Genomic DNA, 26,037 nt, shown 5'->3' on the forward strand with positions numbered 1-26,037 from the left:
TCAGGAAACTCGATGACTTAACATATACTGGTGCATACCCTGTGACTCTGACAGAGGTGATCCTTGAGAAGTTAGGGACTGTTAGCTACCAATCTGATAAAGTGTTACCGGCAGTTGATGATGGTGACTGGTTTTGCTCTGCATTTGCCACACCCTCACAACTGTATGAACTCAAGGTCATGCCCTTTAGGGTGAAGATATCTTCCAGGTTAATGGGGAATTCTTTCCTAATAGAGGCCAGAGACTAGAACAGGGTGGACAAAGGTGACAGTTTTGACTCTGTGGGTAGCTTACCTATATCTCAAAAGGTTGCGGGTTTAAGACCCACTTCAGGACTTGAGGACAAAATTCAAGGCTGACACTCCAGTGCTACACTGTTTTTTGGCAGAGATGTTAAACTGAGGATCTGTCTACCATCTCAGGGGAATGCAAAAGGTCCCATGACACTATTTCATTGAAGAGCAGTGGAGTTATTGCTGGTGTCCTGGTCAATATTGCAGTATAAGGCTCTGGCACATGTAGGGTTAATGTGGGCCTGAGTACAGTACCACCCACACAGTGATGTAAGAAGGCACATGACCCAGGCCTAGGGGTCAGTGTGACGTTGAGCAAAGACGTGTGGCAACCCAAGCATGGAGACAGCTCCCTGCTTATACCCTTTACTGTACATGTGCAAATAGTTCTAGTAGTTAATAAAGACTTACAGTTAAACTACAGGAGACTACAGAGACTTCTTTGAGACATACCGATCCGTAACCAACACCCCACAACTAATTATCCCCTAATCAAGAATAGATTATCTAGTCATCATCACTTTGCTGTTTTAGGAGATTGCTGTTCACAATTGGCTTCTTATGTACAATAGTTGTGACACTTCAAAAGTGCTTTGAGATGCCTGGTGATCATGAAAGATGCTACATAAATGCAAGTCTTTCTTTCTTTTTTATTGCTAATTTAAGTCAGTCATGAAGTAACACCTCGCCCAAACTACGGGTGTACTAACTCAAGCAAGGCAAAGTTAAGACTCAAGCCTGAAAAATGTAACTTTGGCACAGCTGAAGTATTGTGCCTGGATGACTGGTAAGTGGGAACACAGAAACCAACTAGGTAAAGGTGAACACTAACAGTAAGAGTCACTATTTCATGAAGATTGGACACAATACCATGTAAAGTAGCACGTAAGCATGTGTTTCCTCATGGCTAAAAGAAGTCAATTGCACTGTGTTCTTGAAACGAATAGTGAGTTTACTTACACTTCAGGCTTCAAATGAGAACCCTAGGCCGGAATTTGCCGTCCCCATTGGCGTCAGGCATCCTGGCAGGCTCAAGTGGACAATATGGCGAGAAAGCCAAAAATCGGTTTGACGCGGTCATGAAACCAGTTTGCGGTCATCCATTCCACCTGTCAATGGCCACTGCCGCATGCCAGTAACGTCATTTTAATACATCCACATATAATTATAAGGGTTCTCGCCGGAATCATCCCCCCACGTCAAATTTAATGCCCATGTCAGCGGGAAAACATGCCGGCCCAGAACAAGTCCTGACAAGAGTGACATGCAGAAGCTGGGACTTACCACTAGGGCCTTGTTCATATCACGGACATCCGAGGAGCAGAAGATGCTGCAGCCCTACAGCTACCAGACCCTGGAGGAATATGTGCATTGCATGCTGAGCTCATTTTCATGGACAGGGCTCTGCCGCAAAACAGCTCACGGAAGGGTCTCTGTTATGTCTGGGGTCTGCTTCGGGACATCAGGGCAAAGGGCTGCTATGGATGATCACTGAAGGGGTGGGGCAGTGGTGGAAGAGGAAGATCCAGCTGTAGATGGAGGGGAAGGTGTACCGGGGTGGAGTGGAAGAGGAAGTTCTCGGTTTGACTGGGAGAGGAAGATGTACAAGTGGGGGTTGAGGTTGGGGAGTGGTAGTGGGAGGGAGTACCGGGGCAGGAGGGTGTAATGGGGCAGAATGTGGCAACAGGGGAGGTAGGTGTAAGGGGGAAGGAAGGAGTTCGGGAGGGGGAAGGAGCCGAGGGGCAGGAAGGAGTCCAGGGGAGGAGGAATTAATGGTGGAGGAGGGAATGAGAGTGGAGGAAGGAGTGAGGGCGGAGATGTCAAGGTGAATGTGCAAGGGAGGAGCCTGTGGAGTCGATGACTGCCTCCTGGGAAGAGAACTGAGGGTGGGTATGGTAGGAGGGAATGGTGAGTATGAGAGGGGGCAAAGTGAGACGGGAGGGTGGGAGGATGAGGGTGCGACAGTAGCAGTAGAAGGGACAGTGAGGGTGGTTGGTGGGGACTTGGAGGCAGACACGGACCCTGGGGGTGGGAAGGAGGAGCTGGGATTTTGGGAAGATAGGGAACATGCACATTCACCTGGACATCCTGGAAAAAAAAGTTTCTGGTTGGTATGTGACGGTGGGAAGGTGGAAGGTGATGCCTGGGAGGTCAACAGTGATGGAGGAAAGGACATGGGTGATTGGGGGGGCAAGAAAGGATGTTGGGGGGGTTGGGGTGGGGGGCAGCTGAAAATAAACCTTATTACAACCATGCTTCTGAAATCGAAAGAGAGGGGAGCCTTCTGTTGGGCGGGCACAGGTGTGACATGGGAGTGCAGTCAGTGGTTGGGCAGAGATGCAGGTCAGCTCAGATGGACAACTGAAACAGAACCCCAGCAGGCAGCATTGAAAATGCTCGGGATATTGAGATGAATGTGATGGAGGAAGGCTCCATGTGCATGGGAGAATGCTTGCACAAGGCTCCAAAAGGCCTTCTCCCTTCAGAATCACTCATGGTCCGGCTGCATGAAGCTGAACTGCTAGTGGGGCGTGGGGATGTAGTGAAAGGACTCACAAAGCCTGTCAATCAAGCTGAAAGACATAATTACACATTACTCAGTGAAAGTGAATATATTTTCAGATTATAAAGTGACAAAATGTGTTCACCCATGCAACCACTTGTGGTCAGAAATTCTTAACCTTTCTACACCTACCACTTCTTCTAGGTGCTGCCCTGACATCCGCAGCAGGGGTGGAGACAGCCTGTGCAATGGTTGGACCTGTTGCCTCTGATAACTTTGGCGTTGGTCCTCTGGACAGCTGAGTCCTTGGGGACCTGGCTTGCTTTGGCTGTCCTGTGGACCAACTGCTCCCTTTGCGGTGATGAGAACAAGGTTGCGGGGTCACAGGCAAAGGAGATTCGGAGGGTGAGGACAGCCTCAGATGCCGAGTGGATGACCCAGGGGTGTCCAGCTGCCACTCCTCCCTTCGGGTGCCCGAGGACCCAGCCTGACTCCTTGAGGGGAGCACCTGGAGGGACATTGAGGTGCCCAGTTTCCCTCATATTGCCACTGCAGGAACTCACCATGGCTACCATGATGGAGTGCAGGTCTGCACATATCTCTGTATTCTGCTGGACCAGGATCTCCATGACATCCACCGTCCTCCCCATGGAGACCTCCACGCGCGCACATATGGGCACCACTTCAGAGGGCAGGTGGGCACACTCCTCTGGCTCAATTGCCACTCTGTTGAGGGTGTCCAACAGCTCTGTATGATGTTCCTCCCACCTTCTGCTGACTCTCCATGATGAGTTGGAAGGCTGAATCCAGAGGCTCATCATCTGACTTGGACCTCACAAATGCCTCTTCCCCAGCAGTCCTCAGAGTGCTGGCAAGCTCGGCTGAACCTGCTTCCTCCTGGTGCGGACATGTTTCCGTGCGGTGACCACCAGATTGGGAACCTGAGCCTGCTCTAGATCTGGGTCCCACCAAGGTCCGTGTCTCGTCTCTGGTGGAGGGTGTGGGTAAGAGCTGTGATGGATCTTCTAGGCTGCTTATTTCTGGTTTTTCAATAGAGGAGGTGTCCTCTTGGCTGGGGGTGTGGGCCTGGATGGAGCTGAGGGGCTGGCTGGCTGAGGGTGTTGGTCACTTGGCAGAGCTCCCTGTGAACCAAAGTTAAGATGATTAGTGCATGGCAGCAGTGTCAAAAGCAGGAGAGAGCACTCACAGTTGCATCTTGAGAGGGATGATGTAGTGCAGGATCCTCACACAGGTGTTCGCCACCGACCTCACCGTCGCCGCAGGCATGGGCCACGTCCTCACCAGTCAGCGTGATGACATGCTCCACAAAGTGAGTGAGAGGTCTAATGTGAGCCACTCCACCCCCAGTCTGGCACCTCTCCCTGCTACTATCAGCCAGCTTCTCCTGCATGAAAACAGATAGAGAGAGCGTGTGAGCAAGACGCATGGCACTGTGTAGAATGTTTGCATGGTAAGCGGAGCCATGGACTGGATGATATCGCGAGCTCCAGGGGATATGAGCATTATGGAGAGGTGAGGGTGTGTGAGAGTTACTGGTGTTGCCCCTTGAGGTGCGAGATCCTTGTGGATGTGTGATGGGTTTGAGAGTGTGAGTTGAGAGTGATGAGAAGAGTGACTTACCCTGGCAGAACAGATGAGAGCATTCACCCTCTTTTGGCACTGGGTAGCTGTCCTCTTTTGCAGGGCATTGGCGCTGACCACCGCTGCCACCATCTCCCATACTGGATTGGAGACCTTGCTTGCTGGTCTTCGCCCAGATTGGGAGATAGAGGACATCACGGCGGGCTTCCACTGCATCCAGTAGGCACTCAAGGGAGAAGTCACTAAATTTGGGGTCAGCATGTTTCCTCCCTTTGGCAGCCATCAGTTCCCAGCAGCTTCCTATCCCTTGAAGAGTGCTAGCTCTGCACAGAGGCGGTCTTTAAATATGGCACCCAGTCTACTGAAGGCCTGCGATGATGGTGGGGCGGGCGAATCAGAGGCCACCCCCACCAGTGACTCGGCGTGTTTCCCAGGAATTAATTATTAATGAAGTCGGACACCCCAGGAACGGGATGATACGGTGGGAAAAGCCGTCATCGCAGCCGGTAGGTAAAACGTCCTTTATTCCATCTGCTACCACACTTAGTGCAAATCTGGAACGATTCTGCCCTTAGTTTTGTTTAATTGACAGGTCAAATTAAGGGGTTTACAAATTTAAAGAACTTGCATATTTTAGGAGAGGGGGTTGGCAACATATGTTCTAAGTGGGTCAGAAATCTGCTTCCTCCCCTGTGCTTCTGGAACATAAACAACTTGTATTTATACAGCAATTTTAACAATTAAACTTTAAACATGAGATTTATAGAATTATCTTATCCAAAGCTGTTAAGGGATGTGGAACAAAAGCAATGTGGAATTAGGTTGAGAATCAGCCATAATCTTTTTGAATGGCAGAACAGATTTCTTCTCCACCGATGCTGCCAGACCTGCTGAGTTTTTCCAGGTAATTCTGTTTTTGTTTTGGATTTCCAGCATCCGCAGCAGCTTTTAGCTTTTTGTTTTTATCCAGGGGGAGGGTGGGGGGGAGAATAATGTTTTCCTATCGCGATGTCACAGCACATCACAGCATTGTAAGATTGTTCTCAATTGTAGGAAGAGGAGTTGAATGCAGAAGACAAAGAATAAATTATTCTAACTGTAAACTTTTCTACATTTATACCTGGATTAAGTTATTATGTTTGTTTCTTATTTTTCTATGATAGAGCAGGTCCCTCCACAGCAGATTTTGTTATCACAATAAAATTGGTGACCACAATACATATGGGAAGTTGAGGAGGGAGTGGGGGATGGGGGAAAATCCTGGAATAATGGAATTGTGGAGGCCCTGCCAAATTTAATGGCATGACCTCTATTGTTTTTTTTTAAACTGTTTCTCACTTGGCAACCAACCAGATTGGCAAACAGGTTGGCTGAATGGCAAGAAATTAGCTGTAGAAGGGTGTAGCCAGGGACACAGGGTTTTAACATTATAAAATGGTAATATAGGATTTAATCATTGTAAAATATTAACATTGAGTATTAGCAATATAAGTTCAATCATACAAATCGTCACACACAAAGTAAGGTTTACTTGCAAAAGGGATTCTATGGTACCTTCAAACCTCTTAATGTATTATAGGTAGACAGTAATATAACAATAATTTAAGAAAACCAAGAACGAATTGAGTAGCTGGTGCTGTTCTTTGTTTAGAATGTGCTTGCTATGTTCTCAATGTGCAAGCAGTATGATGAATGTGGTCTGATAAAAAGATTATACTACAATCACATGGTGGAAATCAAATTGTTAGCAGAATATTATTTCTAATTACATTAATCTATGAAAGAGAACTTTTCAATCATTCATTACACATTCTTCTTGCTATGGTCAGCATTCATTCTGCACAGCTGCAACAACATCATCCAACATTTTCCCAGGACCCCAAGGTCTGCATTGAGATGTTATGTGGCATTTGTACTGGCAAATAAGTCAGTAGGACATTTAACCCCATAAAAAAACATTCCAGCTTGTGAAAAAAAAATTTAGAGGCACCAACTTCATGTTCCAATGGGTATTAAACATTTCATGATACTACTTGAAAAGGAGCAATTATTTTTCCTGGTGCATTGGCCAATATTCCACCTTTAACCGACTCTGCCAAAAAGTTAATCAGCCATTCACCTCATTGCCAGTTGAGGGATCTTGCTGTTTAAATAATGACTATTAAAGAACAAATGCAAACAGTGGTTAGTATATTAGAGGCTGTACTACTGTAATATGAAATAAAAATGTCAGCCTTGGGTCAGTAGGTAGCACTCTCATCTGAGTCTGAAAGTCATGGGCTCAAGCCCTACACCAGAGACTTGAACACATAGCCCAGGGAACTAGAACTGGTTATTTATTTCATTGCTGTATGAAAAGTTTTGATGTATCTTGTTTCTCTAGATTACCACAGTACTTCGTTGGCTGTGAAGCGCTTTGGGGTATCCTGAGGATATAAAAGGCAATATACAACATTACAACAGAGAACCGAGTAACTATGGTGTGAGAATACTGGAAATTGAACTGGGACATCTCACTGATCTTTTTTCTAGTGAGTCAGTTTCCACAGCCTAGGTCAGGTAGCCTAAGAATAGAGTGTATTCCTGTTTAAGATTGTCTATTAAAGTAACATCATTAAGACAATCTCTGTGATAGATTATCCTATGTTCTTGACTGTGGTGGACTATTTGAAATATATTGCAGAGAATGATATAAATTGATGTAGATGAAAGAGTTAATAGACTCTGCTACAAGCACTAAACAGAGTGGGCATATAAGGTTCCGAGACTGCATCAAAAACTATTACCACCTTCAAACAATGGCATTCATTGAAGCCTGAACCGAACTATTTTGCCTTAGATATGAAAGTAGGTGTGAATTAGACAAGTTTGAACATGAGCAGAACTTGGCTACAATTCTCCAAGAGATTAGTGAAAGTATGCATGAAGTCTGTAAGTACGCAGGAAGTTGATAAAATCCTTTCAGAAGACACCTGGCTTAACAGCCTTTACAGCTTTAGAACATTATTTCATTAACATTTTGATATATCAGTCCATGAATCCTATTACATAAGCTCGTACAAACTAAAGGTTAAGGAAGTCAGATTTGTTTTCTTTGAGAAGAAACAACTTTGTGGTGATTCAGCAAATTATTCACTGTCAGTGAAAATTCAAATTTCAGCTAAAATGAAAAAAATAGGAGTAAGGGGAAAGTCAGGAGAAATGTGCTCACCCTCAGAGTAATAGATTCATTAAAAGGACATTAAACTGGACAATGCTAATGGGCTCAAGAGACAATTGGATATGATTCTGGAGATTAGGAGAAGGTGAACACAGATGATCTAGATAAAATGAATAGGCTTGATTTAACTGAAGGCCCATTCCCGTTCTTATAAATTCAACTCTGTTACTGTATCATACTGATAATTCATTCTTTCCATTTATTTTAATGTTACTATTATTTAATCATTTTCCTCCCTGCTCCATATTGTTCCTTGCTAAGGGGCCAGGTAATTTATAGAGGCCATGTGTAGCGCAGATTGTACAAGACCATATTCACAACTGAATCTGCAAGATTGCAATGGTAGCAATAGAAATAATAGGCAATTCAATGTCCAACTCAAAATGAAATATGACTTCTTGTTCTGTGATCCAAATTGCATATTTCTTCTCTGTCCATAACCCAATTTCAGATCCATTCCATTCCTAGAAAGGGTCTCACATCTGCCAATATTGCTCTCTAACTATTTGCCCCATATTATAGGAATGTTCCAGACCATCAGGCACTTTACAGCTTTCTTCCCTCAATGCGGGAAGCTACTTGCACTCAGCTTGCCGCTGCCACCAGAATGCACAGCTAAGGTTCAGAACTCACTATGAGGGATGTTCAAGCACAAACACATGTCTTAACACATGGAACAGTACAAGATCTCAATATGAATTACATTATTACCGTAATTGCAAAAGTTAAATTTGCTTCCCGTTAATACATTTGGACACTGTCTGAGTAACTCATTATAATGTTGCTTCTTTTGAAAATCGCTTTAATTCTATGCCCTCTCCAAGGAGAACAGTCCCAATTTCTCCAATCTATCCTCATAACTGGAGTTTCTCTTCCCTGGGACCATTTTTGTAAACCTCTTCTGCACTCTCTCCAATGTGTTCACATCCTTCAATAATATGGTGCCCAGAACTGTACACAATACTCCAGCAGAGGTCTAACCAGTATCTTATATAAATTCAGCATAACCTCCCTGCTCTTGTACTCTATGCCCCTTTTAATAAAGCCCAGGATACTATATGCTTTATTAACTGCTCTCGCCACCTGTCCTGCCACCTTCAATGATTTGTGAATATATACACCCAAGTCTTTATGCTCCTGCACCCCCTTCAAAATTCCACCCCTTATTTTATATTGTCTGTCCATTTGTTCTTTCTACAAAAATGCCTCACACTTCCCCACGTTGAACTTCATCTGCCACCTATCTGCCCACTCCACCAACTTGTCTATGCCCTTCTGAAGTTGCACACTATCCTCCTCACAGTTCACAACACTCCCAAGATTCGTATCATCCGCAAACTTTGAAATTGTCCCTTGCACACCAAGGTCTAGATCGTTAATATATATCGGGGAAAGCAAGGGTCCCAATACCGGCCCCTGGGGAACTCCACAACAAACCTTCCTCCAGCCCGAAAAATATCCCTCTGCTTCCTATTTTTCAGCCAATTTTGTATCCACGTTGCTACTGCCCCTTTTATTCCATGAACAATAACTTTACTCACAAGTCCGCTGTGTGGCGCTGTGTCAAATGCCTTTTCAAAGTCCATGTACACCACATCAACAGCATTACCCTCATCGACCTTTACTGTTGCCTCTTCAAAAAACTCCAGCAAGTTAGTTAAACACAATTTCCCCTTTAGAAATCAATGCTGGCTCTTCCTTATCAACACATATTTTTCCATGTGATGACTAATTCTATCCCAAATAATCGTTTCTAGAATCTTGCCCACCACTGAAGTTAAACTTACTGGTCTGTAATTGCTGGGCTTATCCGGACAACCATTTTTGAACAAGGGTGTAACGTTTGCAATTCTCCAGTCCTCTGGCATGGCCCGAGTCTAGGGAAGACTGAAAGATTATGGCCAGTGCCCCAGCAATTTCTATTCTCACTGCCTTGGATGCATCTCATCCGGTCCCGGTGCCTTGTCAACTTTAAGTACAGTCTATTCAACACTTCCTCCTTACCAATTTTGAACCCTTCTAGTGACAGAGTTTCTCTGTCTGTCACCATGGCCTGGGTAGCATTTACCTCCTTGGTAAAGACGGATGCAAAGTATTCATTTAATACCTCAGCCATGGCCCCTTCTTCCATGTGTAAATTCCCTTTTGGGTCCCTAATCGGCCCCTTCCCCTTTTTAACCACCCTTTTGCCATTTATATTTCTATAGAAGACTTTGGGATTCCCCTTTATGTTGGCTGCCAGTCTTTTCTCATAATCCCTCTTAACTTTTATAATAAGCTTTTTCACCTCCCCTCTGAGCCTTCAGTGTTCCTCTTGGTTCTCAATTGTATTTTCTACAAGTCATAAGCACACCTTTTTTTCATTATCTTAATTTCTATCTCCTTTTTCATCCATGGAGCTCTGGATTTGTTTGTCCTACCTTTCCCTTTCGATGGAATATACCTTGACTGTGCCCGAGATAATTATTTTTTGAAGGTAGCCCATTGTTCAGCTACAGTTTTTCCTGCCAATCTTTCATTCCAGTCTATCTAGCCCAGCTACGTTCTTGCCCCATCAAAGTCGCCTCTTGTCCAGTTAATTTATTTTTACTCTGGGTTGCCTATCGTCCTTTTCTATCATCATTCTAAAATGTATAATACAATGATCACTGTCTCCCAAATGTTCTCCCACTGATAGTTGATCTACTTGGCCCACCTCATTTCCAAGAGCCAGGTCCAACAGTGCATCTTTTCTTGTTGGGTGGGACACATTGCTGTAGAAAATTGTCCTGAGCATGATCCAGGAACTTTTGCCCCTCTCTTCCCTGTACACTACCACTATCCCAGTCTACATTCAGGTAATTAAAGACCCCCATTATAATTACTCTATAATGCCTGCATCTCTCTGTAATTTCCCTGCAGATTTGTTCTCCTACATCCTTCTCACTATTTGGTGGTCTATAGACTACACCAAGCAATGTAATTGCACCCTTCTTGTTCCTTATCTCTAGCCAAATTGATTCTGTCCTTGAACCATCTGGGGCATCCTCTTTCTCCAGCACTGCAACGCTCTCCTTAACCAATACAGCCACCCCTCCTCCTTTGTGTCCTTTCCTATATCTTCTGAACATTTTGTACCCAGAGCTATTTAACACCCAGTTCAGCCCTTCCTTGAGCCAGGTCTCTGTTATAACCACAACATCATATTTCCACATAACAATCTGCACCTGTAACTGCCCAATCTTATTTACCACACTCCATGCATTCACATACATGCATAGTAACCCTGATTTAGATTTTGTTCATTTCTCCCTTACCCCAACCTTACCTATTAACTTGCTATTCTCTTTATTAATGCTATCTGTCCATCCCAGTATTTTGTGCACCCTGGTATTCCTCTCTAATATTTTTTCTTGGTTCTTGCACCCCTGCTGAGTTAGTTTAAAGCCCTCCCAAAAGCACTAGCAAAACGCCCCACAAGGAACTCAGTCCCAGCTCTGTTCAGGTGCAACCCGTCCAGCTTGTACAGGTGCCATCTCCCCAGAGCCAGTCCCAGTGTCCCGGGAATCTAAACCCCTCCCTCCTGCACCATCTTTCCAGCCACACATTCATCTGCCTTATCCTACTATTTCTGTACTCACTGGCACTGAGAGCAATCCGGAGATTACTACATTAGAGGTCCTGCTTGCTAATTTTCTACCTAGTGCCTTAAATTCTGATTGCAGGATCACATCCCCCTTACTTCCTAAGTCATTGGTCCCAATGTGGACCACATCCTTTGGCTGATCACTCTCCACAGAAGAATGTCCCGCAGTTGCTCTGTGACATCCTTGACCCTGACACCAGGGACCCAACATACATTCCTGGAGTCACACGTACGACCACAGAAACACCTGTCTGTTCCCCCAACCAATGAATCCCCTATCACTCGCAAGTGCAAAATGTTTTAGTTGATGGGCAATATGATCGGCGCAGGCTTGGAGGGCTGAAGGGCCTGTTCCTGTGCTGTACTTTTCTTTTTTCACTATAGCTCTTCCTTTTTTCTTCCTCCCTTCCTGTACAGCCGAGCCGCTCGTGGTGCCACAAACTTGGTTCTGACTGCACTCCTCTGGGGAATCAGCACCCTCACCAGCTTCCAAAACGGAAAACCAATTTATAAGCAGGGCCCCAGGGGAAACCTGCACTACCTACCTACTTCTTTCAGACTGTCTGGTGGTCACCCATTCCCTCTCTGTCTCCAGGCCCATGAGCTGCAGTGTGACCACCTCTCTGAACATGCCGTACACGTAGCTCTCAGCCTCATGGATGCACCACAGTGACTCCAGCCGCCACTCGAGCTCTGAAACCTGGAATTCAAGTTTCTGCAGCTGACGGTACTTCCTGCACATGTGGTCGTCAATGACTTTGTACATATTATAGTACATGCATTCCACTTAATTGAGCTGCCCTGCCATACCTTAACTCTACCTCCCTTATGTTAACTTTATTCTACTTTGGATTATTTATATTGCTCTATTATATTGGCCCGGAATTTCCCTTATTCCTGGCACTTCTCAGTTAAATCCAAGTACAGCAACTTATAAAATATTACACTTTTCTAATTTATTCACCAGTTCCTACTTACCAAAGGCACCGCTCTTCTTTCTGACCAAAGGTAGAAAAAGAAAGGAGCACCTCCTCCTTTCTCACTGAACTCTCTCAGTCATCAAACTCCACTGAAGCACTCTACTGCAGCCAAACACAGCACTCCAGTGCAGACAAAGTCAGCACTATAAAATAGCCTACTTATATACTCTCTGAATCTGGCCTCTGAAAACCTGATTAAGCCAGTTATCTAATTAACTAGTTGCAGTTGCAAGCAGAGCATGTATGAGCCCTGTTTTAAGGCTGGACTAAAACTCACCTTCTTGCAACCCTAACAACAACTTTTAGTTAATTGCTAAATTAAAGAAAGATTAGACTTTAGATAGAAGTTAACCCTTAATTTAACCCTTAAACTCTGTCAGTCACCAATCTCCAAATGAAGCTCTCTACTGCAGCCAAACACAGGACTCCAGTACAGACTAAAATAAAAGCACTCTTTTCATGGATTATCACAAAAAACTGAGACATCATGCCATTCCTGCACGAGATGGATTCCTACAATCTTGCTGTGTGCAGTACTGCTGGAACACTTACCAGCACATCAGAGTTTTTGATACACAAGTATCCTGTACATCAAAACCACCCAAGGCACAGCAACTGCATTCAACTAAACAGAGTTGGAGAGTCCTGTGACACAGACTTTCCATTGCTGTCTCTGTCTCCACCGTCTCCTGTTGCTCATTTGTGATGTATGAGTTACTATGTGAAATCCTAACTATCTGTCTTACCAGCCCCATCAAGGTGTGAGTATTTTTTTTATTCATTAGTGGGATTTGAGAGACATTGGCAAGGCCAATGTTTATATCCATCCCCAGTTGGGTTCAAGTGGTGGTGGTGAGCTGATGAGTAAATGCTGGAGTCCATACGGTGTAGGTACACTCACAGTGTTAGAAAGGGGGTTCCAAAATTTTGACCCAGGGACAGTGAAGGAGCAGTGATATAGTTCCAAGTTTGGGTGCTATGTGACATGGAAGGGAACTTGCAGGTGCTGGTCATGTGCCTTGTCCTTCTAGGTGGTAGAGCTTGCAAGTTACTGTCAAAGGAGCTTTGGTGAATTTTGGAAGTTCATCTCGTAGATGGTACACATCTGGGCTGCTGCATGTGCTGCATGAGTTCTGTGACAGTGCATCCTCAGAGGAGTGATCTCCACTGAAAAGTTGTCATAATCCTCCTGGACCACCTCTTCCATGAAGGCCCTGTGGGAGATTAAAGGCATGAGTTAGCTAAGACCATTTTAAGTGATCATTATGCACATGATTTTTCACTCAGTGCTGACATCAAGTCAACATGAGTGAGTATTGAAATACCATGTTGCTGTCTGATATTTAATTGTCATCAGAAAGCTGAGAGGACCCCATCTGGTTATTTCTGACAGCAGATACACTGAGACTCCACTAATGTCCAGGGTCTCCATCTGCATAGCTGTCAGTTGCAAGATGGCTAGAGGGCCACTTCTAGTTCTCTGCTTCTCCCTCATGATCTGTGCTCTTCTCTCCAGCAAGGAGGGAAAGAGGAGAGTAATATGTTGAACAGATGGATGGAGGGCATTTGTTTAAGGTAATTATGAGAGAGATAATATTGCATAAAGATGAAGATGAATGTCAGTGGCAGCTGGACCAATGGGGGGAATGCATAAACAGAGATGGATAGATTTACTTGCAAAGTAGTTTGGTGTGAGGAGTGATGTGCTCCTTTCCTGTCCTGCTTAGGTCATTAAACCTTTCAGCATTGAATCCACGAGCATTCCATCACACTCTTACTACTGATCTCATGGACAACTTTAAACATTTTCGGTTTCACCTGCAGGCTTCTTCTTCCTCTCAGTAGGGAAGACCATATCCCTGTGGAGATATCCCCGGCAGCACAACCAGGCAGGTGTCACTAAAAGCATCTGGAATCCATTCTGCCAATTCCTGCTGTTGTGCTCCCAACTCCAAACTCCATCAAACTGCACATTTGGAATGTCTCTTTAAATATTGGGGTTGAAATTGCCACATGAGCATGAGTCATCATGCTCATTCACACCAACTGTTCAGATAACATGGAACAGATATGTTAATGCACTGGTTGTGTTGAAAAGCCACCGACAGACGGGCTAGACTTAGGGTGGAATCGTCCCAGATTTGAACAAAGTGCAGTAGCGGGTAGGAATAAGGACATTTTACCCACTGGCTGCAATGGCAGCTTTTCATGCCATATCATCCTAATCCCGGCACGCCCACCTTATTGATTATGCATTGACGGGGAACACACCGGATCTCTGACAGGTGGGCTCGGATTTGCCCGCCACACCGCGACCTCAGCGCTTCCTCACTCCAGGCACCATATTTAAAGCGCACCAGAGCGCAGCCTACTTCATGTCTTCAGGCCAGGACTGCAGGCACCGAAAGCAAAGATGGCAGCCCTCAAATTTAGTGATACCTCTCTCGGGCGCCTGCTGGAGGCAGTGGAAGGCCGTTGCGGTGTCCTCTACCCACGATCTGGCCGCAGGAGGTCCACCAGAGTCATTAATCTGGCCTGAGAGGCAGTGGCAGTGACGGTCAGCACCACTGGAGTACAGAGGAGGTCAGCCATCCAGTCCAGGAAGAGGATGATTATTCCCATCCCTTCCGCCAGGGTAAGTCAACCACCTCATCACTCTCAACTCACACACTCACAAACCCATCACACATCCACAGGGACCTCACACCTCAAAGGACAACACCGCTAACTCTCACACACCCTCAAATCTCCATCAGGCTCACACCCTCTGGAGCTCGCATCCACATCCCGTCCATGGCTCCGCTCACCACACAAACATTCTACGCAGGATCAGGAGAAGATGGCTCACAACAGCAGGGAGAGGTGCCAGACTAGGGGTTAGTTGTGGCCCACATTAGACCCCTTGCTCACTTTGAGGAGCATGCCACCATGCTGACTGGTGGGGAAGTGGACCGTGCCTGTGGTGACGGTGAGGTCAGCAGCGAACACCCATGTGAGGATTCTGCACCACATCATCCCTCTCTCAACACAGCTGTGAGTGCACTCTCTCCTGCTTTTGACTGCTGCCATGCAATAATTATCCCTACTCTGGTTCACAGGGAGCTCTGCCAAGCGACAGACACCCTCAGCCAGCCAGTCCCTCAGCTCCATCAGGTCCTCACCTCCAGGCAAGAGGACACCTCCTCCATTGAAGAGATTGAAATAAACAGCCTGGAAGACCCATCACAGCGCTTACCCACACCCTGCACCAGCGCAGAGAGACACACCTCGGTGGGGCCTAGATCTAGAGCAAGCTAGGGTTCACAATCTGGTGGTCACCGCATGGACACATGTCCCCAACAGAAGGAGGCAGGTTCAGCTGAGCTCTCAGGGGACTGCTGGGGAAGAGGCATCTGTGAGGTCCAAGTCAGATGACGAGCCTCTGGATTGGGTCTTCCAACTCATCATGGAGAGTCAGCAGAAAGCGGGGGAACATCACACAGAGCTGTTGGAAACCCTCAACAGAGTGGCATGCAAGTTGGAGGAGTGCATCCACCTCCCTTCTGATTAAGTGGTGCCCACACATGCGTGTATGGAGGTCTCCATGGGAAAGACAGTGGACACAATGGAGACCCTGATCCAGAACGCGGGGATGCACGCAGACCTGCACTCCATTACTGGAGCCATGGATGAGTTCCTGCATTCTCCCATGCGGGACCTTGTCAAAAGCCTTACTGAAGTCCATGTAGACTACATCAACTACACTACTCTCATCTACACACCTTGTTAGACATGATCTCTCCTGACAAAGCCATGTTGACTATCCCTGATTAAGCCCTGCCTCTCCAAGTGGAGATTAATCCTGGCCCTCAGAATTTTTTCCAATAGTTTCCCTACCACTGATGTTAGACTCACTAGCCTGAAATTACCTGGTTTGTCCCTACTATCCTTCTTGAATAATGGTACCACATTCGTTGTCCTCCAGTCCTCTAGCATCTCTCCTGTGGCCAGGGAGGATATGAAAATTAGTGTCAGAGCCCCTGCAATCTCCTCCCTTGCCTCACATAGCAGCCTGGGATACATCTCATCTGGGCCTGGGATTTATCCGCCTTTAAACCCGCTAAAACCGCTAATACTTCCTCCCTTTCAATGCCAATTTGTTCATGTATAACACAGTCCCTCTCCCTGATTTCTACACCTACATCGTCCTTCTCCATAATGAACACTGGTGAAAAGTAATCATTTAAAACCTCACCTACGTCCTCCAACACCACGCACAGATTGCCATTTTGGTCCCTAATGGGCCCTACTCTTTCCCTGGTTATCCTCTTGCCCTTAATATATTTATAAAATACCTTGGGATCTTTTTATCTTGCCCGCCAGTGTTTTTTCATGCCCCCTCTTCGCTCTCCTAATTACTTATTTAACTACCCCTCTAGAGCTTCCTCAATTTTCAGCCCTCTGTATCTGCCATAAGCCTCCTTTTTTTTTCCTTATCCAATCCTCTAAATCCCTTGACATCCAGGGTTCCCTGGACTTGTTGGTCCCACCCTTCACCTTTACGGGAACATGTTGGCCTTGAACTCTCACTAGTTCCTTTTTGAATGACTCCCACTGGCCTGATTTGGACTTTGCTACAAGTAGCTGCTCCGAGTCCACTTTGGCCGGATCCTGTCAATAATTCCATTCTGCAAAGGCTATGGGCCCTGGCAACATTCTGGCAATAATACTGAAGACATGTGCTCCAGAACTAGCTGCACCCCTAGCCAAATTGTTCCAGTACTGTTACAATACTGACATCTACCCGGCAATGTGGAAAATTGACTAGGTATGTCCTGTTCATAAAAAGCAGGACAAATCCAACCCAGCCAATTACCACCCCACTACTCTACGTCGATCAACAGCAAAGTGACGAAAGGTGCCGTCGACAGTGCAATCAATGGCACTTACTCAGCAATAGTCTGCTCACTGACACTCAGTCTGAGTTCTGCCAGCACCACTCAGCTCCTGACCTCGTTAAAGTCTTGGTCAAAACAATAGCAAAAGAGCTGAATGCAAGAGGTGAGGTGAATGACTGCCCTTGACATCAAGGCAACATTTGACTGAGTGTGGCATCAAAGAACCCTAGCTAAACTAGAGACAATGGGAATCAGGCGGAAAATTCTCCACTGATTGGACTCATACCTAGCACAAATGGTTGTGGTTGATGGAGGTCAATCATGTCAGTTGCTGGACACCTCTGAAAGAGTTCCTCAGGGGAGTGAACTAGGCCAAACCATCTTCAGGTGCTTCATTAATGACATTCTGTTATCATAAGGTCAGAAGTTGGGATACTCACTGATGATTGCACAAGTTGGGGTGTTCACTGATGACTGCACAATGTTCAGCACCATTTGCAACTCCTCAGCTACTGAAGCAGTCCATGTCCAAATGCAGCAAGACCTGGACAACATCCAGGCTTGGGTTGACAAGTGGCAAGTAACATTCGCACCACACAAGTGCCAGGCAACGACAATGACAATCTCCAAAAAGAGAGAATCTAACCATCTCACCTTGATATTCAATGGCATTACCATCACAGAGTCCCCCTCTATGAACATCCTGGGTGAGTTACCATTGACCAGAAAGGGAACTGGACCAGCCATATAAATACTGTGGCTACAAGAGCAGGTTAGAGGCTAGGAATTTTGTGGAGAGTAACTCACCTCCTGACTCCCCAAAGCCTAGCTACCATCCACAAGGCACATGTCAGGAGTGTGATGGAATACCCTCCACTTGCCTGAATGAGTGCAGCTCCAACAATACACTAGAAGCTCAACACCATCCAGGACAAAGCGATTGGCACCCCATCCACCACCTTCAACATTCACTCCCTCCACTACCGATGCTCAGTGGTAGCAGTGTGTACCATCTACAAGCTGCACAGCAGCAACTTACCAAGGCTCCTTCAACAACACCTTCGAAACTTAAGACCTCTACCACCTAGAAGGACAAGGGCAGCAGACACATGACAATGCCAACACTTGCAAGTTCCTCTCCAAGCCACACACCATCCTGACTTGGAACTAGATCGCCACTCCTTCACTGTTGATGGGTCAAAATCCGGGAGCTCCTTTCCTAACAGCACTGTGGGTGTACCTACATGGACTGCAGCGGACACCACCATCAATTAAGGGCAATTGGGGATGGGCAATAAATGCTGTCCTAGCCAGCGATGCCAACATCCCATAAAAAATAAATCTTTAAGAAGTTGCTTATGGCAGTGAGTAGTCTCAATATTATCACATTAGGGAAGGAAAGTTGGCAACTGATCATTAACCAATAACTCCGATTGGCAAGTATATATGGGTGGAGATGAGGATAGAATGAACCTTAGCTGAGATGCCCCCCATAGTTCAATATTCTCCCCAAGAGTCATTGTCCAGGTTCACACAGGAGGAATAGCCAGTTGGCTGAGATACTGGGAGACAGTCTGCACTTGTAGAACCTCAATAACTCTCAAGAGTGCAAGGAGAAGGTGAGAGATTATTAAAAAGAGGCAGAAGAAAATACATTTTAAAAGATTGCCTTTGAATTTATAGAATGATAGTCAAGATAGTTTTGTTGCTATTGTTGTCTGACCTGCATCTGACTTGAGCAATAGCAATGTATGTACTAAAAGATCTACATGAATGGGGCAGGTCCATTAAGAAACTTCATAAGCTGTATTTTTATGGAGGTATTGAGAGACAGGATTATGACCCAACTGTCTTGGATTTATAGCTGTAATTAGCCTCAGGTTTAAATTTCAGTGACTGGATCCTGGGTTGACATATCCTGCAGTGCATTTCATGTTTTAGCAAATATTTCAGACTAATTATATGTAATTGTGATATTTTAGGATGTCATCCCTAAAGTATTAAGTAGTAAATTCTATACATCTGCTCTGATGTACATTGGTGTTTGCAGCATTAAGAATCAGACACTGAGTCATCATTAGATGGTTATACATGATAAAGCGTAGTGTTCAAATAAACACATCAAAAGACTATCAAAAGAATAGCAACAAAACTTTAATATGATATTTTAGCAATGATAGTGAAATAAATATGACCTATCACAAATTTGAAGGCTAGATGTAGAAGCAGAACTAAATCAGTTTATGTAGCTCCTTACACCATCTTAGAAACATCTCAGAACATTTTATGCAATGATGATTTTTAAACCAAGGTCCTTGTTGATGAGTAGGTGAATAAAGGAAAAGTTGAAAAGGAGGGTTAAGGGAAATGTGATTTGGACAGCTTGTTGGTGTGGAGCTCAAATGTTGCACAGACAGGTTGAGCTGAATTGTATTGTTTTCTATGTACTTTTCTATCAAATGTCCTGGTGTCTTGACCAACATTCATCATCTAACACCATCAAAAAAAAAATCAAGCAATGCAGTACTTTGAAGTTTCACTGTACCAGCCTTCATTACCTTTGGAGTTTTACTATATCAACATTCATTATAAAGAGAGTTTTACCATAAACAGTTAACTATAAATGTAAAGTATCACAAAATCTGTATTCACTATAAACATGGTCTCACTGTCAATGCCATGGCAGTAAGAGCAGCAATTTTATAGATGTGAATTTCACTTTAAATGGATTTTCATCATAAGTAAGGTAAGTAGCCGTGCAATCTAGGCAGAGTTCAGGGGTGAAAGTATCTGTATAAAATATCAAACACCTCTATCAGTACATTGGGTGAGTGTTTTGTATAAACTGTAGAACACCTTGATTAATAATAAAGATAGAAAATCCTGGAAATACTCAGCAGGTCTAGCAGCATCTGTGGTGAGAAAAACAGTGTTAATGTTTCAAGTCAAAGACGGAGTTATGATGAAAGGTCATCAACCTGAAACGTTAACTCAGTTTCTCTCTCCACAGATGCTGTCAGACCTGCTGAGCATTTCCAGTATTTTCTGTTTATATTTAAGATTTCCAACAGCCCCAGTATTTTGCTTTATTACCTGTAAGTACCCTACATAGTGTAGAGCAATTCTATCAATACATATCTATTTAATATCAATATAGAATACACCTCTGACTTGTGGAGTTTCAGAAGCTTCAGAAAAAATGCAGTCTACAAAATATAGAGCCTAGCTGTAAACAACATTTCTCTGTTTCTTTAATGTACTTGTTTGGAGAAAGATCACTAAGAAGGTTCTGGTTGGATTAAGTATGGAACATACTGGATACAAGCCAATGTATTTGTTCAAACTTCACTGAAATATTTAAGTTTAGTAATTTTAAGTTATGAAAGCGACACAGAGTTTTGGGACTCAGACATATTGATAAGAAGAGTTTACTGATTGTATCTTTGGTTGTTTTGGAATTCAGCCTGTAGAGATGGGACTAACATTCCTCCCTCACCAAATCAAACACTGCTCTGTTTGTTACCCTGTTAGTTTACAGACAGATGCGTTAAGAATCTGCAGAGGCTCTTGAAAAATGTTAAAATCTGGTAAGCAGGAGGATTAGTTGAAGACAAGTGAAAGCAGAGAGGAAATCACTGGAAAAGCTAAGAGAATCATGGAATGTAAGCTTTCATTTATTGTAATTGCAACAAAGGTGTGGTGATGATTGGCTTCAGCTCACATACAGTAACAATTCTGAATCCAGCATTGGGATTTGGAGGGTAGTCTTGGTTGGCTCCTCTTCAGAGTCAACTGGGCTGTGGCACCCAATTTACAATACAAGTTCAGACTCAGTGTAAACTGGCTCTGGCTTTACAATAAATTCTAAACTTGTTAGACTGTGACGACCCAAATGTTGCTGAGAACATTCCAGGTACCAGTAAAGGTTTTTCAAATAAAGGGTAAAACTATTCATCCATTTCAAAACGATAATGGGAAGTTAGAATTGGGGACGGAGAAGTAACAGTTACTGTATTATAAATAAAGGAAATTTTACAGGGAGCAAATTTTGTTTTGCTTTGATTTTTACCACCATGTGGAAGCCCCGAGTTGGGTCTTCTTCCTTATTGTGTCACTCCAGTGATATAATTTACAGGCCCAAAGTAGCTTGCTGAAAATATTGAGGGATGTGACTTGAAACAAGCCCAAGAGCTGCTCCTGAGCCGGCTGAGAAACAATGCTTCAGACTGGAAAGGCTACAATCTCAATTAGTTGTGGTTCCCTGACAACCGTAGCTCAGAAGCAGGACTTAGGCTGAGTTGAGGTCACATCTTCTTGTGTTTTGAAATGGAGCTGCTCTCTGGGAATGCCCCCTGTAACTGACATTACAAAAGCTGCTTAATGGCCAGGGGAATTTGTTTGGAGATCTCTTTCTCGGCAAGGAAACTTGCTTTTCATGGTTAGTTTAATTTCCTTGTAATAGAAAGGAGTATACATTGACAAAAGGTCCTTCAAGGTGATCTTTAAAGAGTTACTTCACATTCTTTTTTGATCCCTTTTCCCATTCAACGCCCCTCCATAACCTTCTTTCAGGCATTGGTCAGGCCTCATTTGCAGTATTGTGTATTCTTTCAAAACTAATAATAACCCCGCTCTTGTTACCTAATCATAGAAAGGTGATTCTTAAAAAGTTGCAGAGTGGCAACTGAGATCATTTGGGTATTTGTGGAGAAATGTTAAGGAGGCTGGGCTGGTTTTCTTTGGAAAAGAAGAAATTTGAATAAAATCTATTTGAGGTTTTGGACATTCTATTCTGAGCCCACTAGAGCACCCAAAAATGCCCAGCCATTCCTCGAATTAGGCCATAGAATGCTCTACTCATCCTGAGACCAACCTGCAGTAAGGCCAGTCAATCTTAAGACAAATCCATAATAAGTTCAGCCCAGTCAGGTTTCTCCATAGTGAGCTTGTCCAGAGCAAGCCCAGGCTATGTAAATTCAATTTACTCAACTCTATAACAACTTGCATCAATGTCAATTCCAAATAAGGCATTTACACTCTAGCTTATGTACACACATATAACAAGCTGAACTAGCTCCAGTCCCTAGTGACACAGGTCCCAATTACACTCTCTTAATCTTGATAACTAACACCAGCAGAACAAAGCTTTCAAAATTCACTTGAGGATTACTGAACCCTGCTAAAATCCATCAGAACTAATCAATAAAAACATTGTCAGTATAAATTATAGGTATCCGTACCTAGTGGATAATACATGCTGCATCACTAAGTGTTTTAATGTGATTTTGATCTAGCTTTTTCTCATACACGGACTTACCAATCTTAGCTGGATTGGTCAGAAGGCAGGGCACAAGCAGGCTTTTCCCACAATGGCAGGAAAATTTAACCATGAGCATGTCATCTCCCTGAAACATGGGGCAGGATTTCACCCCCACAGGGGGCGAAGTTGAAGGGCGGGCGGGCACAGGCGCACTTCCGATCGGCGTCATTTTACGTGGGCGGGCAAATTAAGGCCCGCCTAGCGTGACGTCCGCAGAGAAGCGCTATGCGCTCCTGTATGGGCAGGGGGGGAAATCCCAAAATCGAGAGCACGCTCTTTCGCGCATGCGCACAAAAAAGCGCACTCATCTCCTTGAGGCTAAGTGCTGCCTCAGGGAGATCGGCTCTAAATGTCAAAAAGTCAAAAATAGAAAAATAAAATTTCCCAAACATGTCCCTTCATGTGACACTGTTACATGAGTTGGGACATGTCCATAAATTTTGCAAAAACTTTATTAAAATTTTTTAAAACCTACATGAAATCTCATCCCACCCGTGGATGAGGTTTCATGCTTTTTCTAATTTGCGCCGAGGCTCCTGCCCTGCCCTTAAGGTTGGACGGGCAGGTCCTTTAATTACTTAATTGACTCTGTCAATGGCCTCAATTGGCCATTGACAGGTCGGCGGGTGCACAGCTGATTTTGCTCCGCCCCGCCTACCTGAAAATTTAAATGGGGCACGGTGACATCAGGAGTTCCACCCGATGTCACCACGTGTCATTTTACGTGTCGGCGAGCAGGCCCCGCCCCCGCTCGCCGTGTAAAATCCTGCCCGTGGAGAAGAAAAGGGCTAAATCAAGGTTTTAGGCACAATATTTTATTCTGTTTGAATTTGGAGAGCATAATACTATATTAACCCTATTCCATTAAGATGCTTCATGAAGATACAAAAAGATAATTTGATAATATCTTCCAAGTTTACAATATAGAAAGACATAAACTCAGTCGCTACTGATTAATTGATGTTAATTTACAAATATAATTCTAACGTTCCCAGTGGCTCACAACTGTAACTGCCCTCCCATTATTACTCCACCTTTCCCAACTTCACAACAAAGTTTATAGGAACAAAGGAAATAGGAGCAGAAGTAGGCCATTTGACCCCTCGAGCCATTCAATTAGATCATATCTTCTACCTCAACACTATTTTCCCACACTATCCCCATATCCCTTGATGTCTTTACTATCTAGAAATCCTTCCTGCATCTACCCTGACAAGCCCTGTAAGGATTTTGTATGCTTCAATGAGATCATCTCTCATTCTTCTAAACTCCAGAGAATACAGGCCCAGTCTCCTCAACCTTTCCTACAGAATAATCCCACCATCCCAGGAATCACTCTGGTGAACCTTTGCTACACTCCCTCAATGACAAGTACATCCTTCCTTAGGTGAGGGGACCAGAACTATATACAATATTGCAGGTGCCATCTCACCAACACTCTATACAATTGCAGCAAGATATCTTCATTCCTGTACTCAAATCCTCTTGCAATAAAGGCCAACACACCATTTGCCTTCCTAATTGCTTGCTGCACCTGCATGCTAGCTTTCAGTGACCCATGAACAAGGATACCCAGATCCCTTTGGACATTAACATTTCCCAATCTCTCACCATTTAAGAAATACTCTGCATTTCTGTTTTTCAAAGTGGATAACTTCACATTTTCTCATTTTATATTCCATCTGCCATGTTCTTGCCCACTCACTTAGCCTGTCTAAATCCCCTTGAAACCTCTTTGCATCCTCCTCACAACTCACATTCCTTCCTACTTTTGTGCCATCAGCAAACTTGGAAATATTACATTTGGTTCCCTTCCAAATCATATGATATAGATTATAAATAGTTGGGGCCCAAGCACTGATGCTTGCAGTACCCCACTAGTCACAGCCTGCCAGCCTGAGAATGACCTGTTTATTCCTATTCTGTTTTCTGTCAGTTAACCAATTCTCAATTCATGCCAGTATATTACCCCAATCCCATGTGCTTTAATTTTATTTGCTAATCCCTTATGTGGGACCTTATCAAAAGTATTCTGAAAATCCAAAAACACCACAAACAATGGTTTCCCCCTTATCTATTCTGCTAGTTATATCCTCAAAAAACTCCAACACGTTTGTCAAACCTGAACAGTGGAGTCTTTATTTGTTCATGGGATGTGGGTGTCACTGGCTAGGCCAGCATTTATTGCCCTCAAGAAGGTTGTGGTGTGCTGCCATCTTGAACCACTGCAGTCTATGTGTTGTACGAACACACAAAGTGCTGTTAGGCGGGGTGTTCCAAGATCTTGACTCAGTTACAGTGAAGAAATGGCGATATAGTTCTAAGTCAGGATGGTGTGTGGCTGGGAGGGGAACTTGCAGATGGTGGTGTTCCCATGCTTCTGCTGCCCTGTCCTTCTAGATGCTAGAAGTCACAGGTTTAGAAGGTGCTGCTGATGGAGACTTGGTGATTTGCTGCGATGCATTTTGTAAACGGTACTCACAGCTCCCACTGTGCGTCAGTGGTGAAGGTAGTGAATATTGAAGGTGCCAAACAAGTGGGGCGCTTTGTCCAGGATGGTGTCGAGCTTCTTGAGTATTGTTGGAGCTACACACATTCAGGCAAGTGCAGAGTATTCCATCACGTTCCTGACTTGTGCCTCGTAGATGGTAAACAGGCTTTGGGGAGTCAGGAGGGGAGTTACTCTCCACAGGATTCCCAGCCTCTGATCTACTCTTGTAGCCATAGTAGTTATATGGCTGGCCCAGTTCAGTTTCTGGTCAATGATAACTTCCAGGATGCTGATAGTGGGGGATTCAGCGATAATAATGCCATTGAATATTATGGGGAGATGGTTAGATTCTCTCTTGATGCAGATGATCATTGCCTGGCACTTAAGTGGCAAGTAACATTTGTGCCACACGTCAACCCAAGCTTGAATATTTTCCAGGTCTTGCTGCATATGAACACGGATTGCTTCAGTGTCTGAGGAATCACAAGTGGTGCTGAACATTGTGCAATGATTCATGAACATCCTCTCTTCTGATGGAGGGGAGGTCATTGATGAATTAGAAGAAGGGGTTGGGCCTAGGACAGTACCCTGAGGAACTCTTGCAGTGACGTCCAGGGACTGAGATGGTTGATCTCCAACAACCACAACCATCTTGTTTTGTTCTAGGAATGGCTTGAACCAGTGGAGAGTTTTTCCCAATTCCCATTGGCTCCAGTTTTGCTAGGGCTCCTTGATGCCACATTCAGTCAAATGCTGCCTTAATGTCAAGGGCAGTCACTCTCACCTCCCTACTTGAGTTCAGCTCTTTTGTCCATGTTTGAACCAAGGCTGTAATGAGGTCAAGAACTGAGTGGCCCTGGCAGAACCCACACTGAGCATCAGTGAGCAAGTTTTTGCTGATGACCCCTTCCATCAGTTGGCTGATGATAGAGAGTAGGCTGATCAGGCAGTAATAGGACAGGTTGGATTTGTCCTGAGTTTTATGGACAGTAAATACCTGGGCAATGTTCCACATTGCTGGATAGATAACAGTGTTGTAGCTGTACTGGAACAGCTTGGTTAGGGGCGCAGCTACTTCTGGAGCACAAGTCTTCAGTGCAATTGCCAGAATGCTGTCAGGGCCTGT

The 26,037-nt window shown here is 44.5% G+C and overlaps 1 protein-coding gene and 1 long non-coding RNA gene across 4 annotated transcripts in view; one reads left to right on the forward strand and one right to left on the reverse strand.

Moving 5' to 3' along the window:
• LOC144668875 (sphingosine 1-phosphate receptor 1-like) overlaps nucleotides 1-26,037 on the forward strand; it is a 125,147-nt gene that overhangs the window by 86,670 nt on the left and 12,440 nt on the right. The gene's annotated exons all lie outside the window — the stretch shown is intronic.
• On the reverse strand, nucleotides 7,616-12,439 carry LOC144668878 (uncharacterized). Its single transcript, XR_013573565.1, has 3 exons — nucleotides 12,222-12,439; nucleotides 11,789-11,943; nucleotides 7,616-7,718 (listed from the first exon to the last, which is right to left on the reverse strand). It is a non-coding gene; the product is annotated as an uncharacterized LOC144668878 (long non-coding RNA).

Source organism: Cetorhinus maximus, chromosome 28 (assembly GCF_964194155.1).
Source record: "Cetorhinus maximus chromosome 28, sCetMax3.hap1.1, whole genome shotgun sequence".
NCBI lineage: Eukaryota > Metazoa > Chordata > Chondrichthyes > Lamniformes > Cetorhinidae > Cetorhinus > Cetorhinus maximus.